This window comes from Myotis brandtii, unplaced genomic scaffold (genome assembly GCF_000412655.1).
Source record: "Myotis brandtii unplaced genomic scaffold, ASM41265v1 scaffold355, whole genome shotgun sequence".
In the NCBI taxonomy this organism is placed as follows: Eukaryota; Metazoa; Chordata; class Mammalia; order Chiroptera; family Vespertilionidae; genus Myotis; species Myotis brandtii.
Window position 1 is genome coordinate 593,161 of NW_005363642.1, and position 2,859 is coordinate 596,019.

Sequence of the window (2,859 nt, forward strand, 5' to 3'; positions counted from 1 at the left end):
TTAGGAAGCTAATGAAATATTCCAGGTAAAGTCACACCCCATCCTAGAACCAAAGGGGTAATTTTGGAGGAGGACAGAGTGGTGTGATGGGGGTGGGGTGGGGAGAGTATGAAAGAGCAAAAGTCCGATACTAATAGTAGGGGAAACTGTAACCACTGGCATGTCTACTTGGATATGTTTATCTCCACAGGATGAAATTTTTTTCAACATTTAAGAAAATGAGATACAAGTCACAACAAAAACTTCACCATTTTAAAGTACAATCCAGTGGTTTTCAGTAAATAGATGAGAGAAGCAGTGTTTAGCAGAGTGTTGTTAAGTGTTGTGCTACAATTATCACACTGAGTTTTTAGAATATTTTCATTCCTTAAAAAACAACCCACACTGAGTTTTTAGAATATTTTCATTCCTTAAAAAACAACCCACAACCCAATTTTCCCCTTTGCCCTCCTTCTCAAGCCATAGGCAACCACCGATATGCTTTCTGTCTGTATGGATCTGCCTGTTCTGGACATTTCATATAAGGGAAATAATACACAATGTGACCTTTTGTGACAGGCTTTCAGTGAGCATAATGTTTTCAAGGTTCGTCCATATTGTCGCAGGTTATGGATACTTCATTCCTTTTAATTACCGAATACTACTCCATTTTACTCATATACACATTTTATCCATGCCTCTGTTGACAGACATTTGAGTTGTTTCCCTGTTTTGGGCTCTTGTGAATATGAATATTCATGTACAAGTTTTGTTGGCTGCTATAAGCTGCCCTAGAGAGGCATGTGGGAGGTTGCAAGTGGGTCCTTGCTCTCAAGGACTCCTTCCTGTGCCCAGTCCTCTGTGACAGAGGTGTTTACCTCTTTCCACCACCCTCACCTTCCCTGGGCTGTCTGCTCTTTGAGGACTGTTTGCAGAGTCCTCCAACAGGGACCTGCATCAATTGGGAAACTAAAGGAGAACACTTCCCCTGGTAGTGCAGGTTTCAAACACTCCTTAGTTGACTTATTGTATTGGCTACAAAGGATAAATGCCAATTTCTGGAAAGCTAATTTTGGGGTCTTGATACAAAGACTCCAAGAAACATTGGAGAGAATACCATTGTCCAGAATACCCAGGCTTAGGGAGTATGGGCTTCCCTCTTTATTATCTGCCAACCTGTACCTTGTTTTTACATCCCGTTTGTTAAGTCAATGCTTAGAAGCTTTTAAAAAATAATGAGCCTTATTTCTCTCTGGTTCTAAGAAAGGATTAATATATAGGATATGTTGAAACCTGTACTAACTGCCTGGGAAATGTGTTCTTCCGTTTCTCAATGGATGCAGGTCCCTGGAACTTTGGAACTAAGTGGAAATGAACGTTGAGGGCTCTCTGCTAACAGTTGTCAAAGTGTGTTTTTAAAAAAATCTATTATAATAAAAGCACAATATGCTAATTAGACTGGACATCCTTCCAAATGAAGCCGGGCCTGCGAGGGAAGCCCGGGTCCTGGGTGCCAGATGGAAGCCAGTGCCAGCAGCTGGGGGAAGGAAGGCCTACTCTTGCACGGATTTCGTGCATCGGGCCTCTAGTATGTAATAAAAACTCAAATATTATTCTTGCCTCCTATGCTAATCCACCACTTGATCAGGGTATAAAAAATGGCTACAAAAGCTCATCTTCTGGTTGATGTGGACAGGTTAGGGCTAACCTAGCCCTGAAGAGCAGTATAGCCTGACCCTGACAACCTGCTGTATTCTGAAATGAATTTATCATTGTTTCAGAACATTCTAGTGCCAGAGCAGCAGCCAGATGTCTAGAAAGAGAAGAGGAAAGGACCATACTTTTATTAATCCAGGGTGGTTTCCTGGTCTGTAAGACGCCACCCCACTAGCTTTGTGGGTCTCAGGAGATAACCTACAGGCAGCAAAAGTACTTTGAACCTTATAAAAGCCTGTGCAAAGAACAGATGTCTTATGGAAGGATAGGGTAGATTGTAATAGCAACCTACTGCGAATGGGAACTGATGACTTCTTACCACATTTGTTTTCATTAGCAATGTAACTCAAATCTACATAAAGAAAAGAGAACTAGAAATGGCAAATAAGGTTAATTAAAAAACTACAAATATGTATTTTCTCTTAACTTCTTTAAACAAGATTATATAAAACAATATAACACTGTATTATTGGGTTTGCAACATAACAGACTAAAAGAGTAATAGTAACAAAAAAGAGAGGAGGGAATGGAGCTACATTGGTGCAGTTTCTATATCTTACTAACTTTAGTATAAATCTGAAGTAATCATTCGGAAATTCTGAAAAAATGTATACTGTAATCCCTAGAGCAACCTTCCCTCATAACAAAAAAGTTTAAAATCATTAAAGGAATTAATGGTATACTAGAAAATATTCACTTAATACAAAAGAAAAAAAGTCAAGGATAAAAAAAAGATGTGAGATATAGAAAAAAGCAAAATGACGGGTAGGTTGACTGGCATTTCCATGAGTTACCTCATTTAATTCTCAAAACAACCCCGAGAGCGAGTTACTGCTATTACCCCATTTTACAGGCGTGCAAACTGAGGCCGAGGGACGGATGGTTCCCGCCTCACTCCTGTGTTCTTGGACACTTCTCGCCTCAGCACGTGTTTTCCTAACAAGCGGACATCATAGATGGCACCTACTTCCTCCGGGGACCGTAGTGAGACGAGTGGGCACGTGTTCTGTTACCATCACGGCTCTTAAAACCCAGTGCGCCAGGCAGGGACGCTCCGGGTACGGAGTTTCCGTTTGTGGGCACAGGGCGGACCTCGGAGCAGGAGGGGCCAGGCGCTGGGCCCAGCGCCTGCGCAGGCTCTGTGGACGGAGGGCGGGGCCCGCG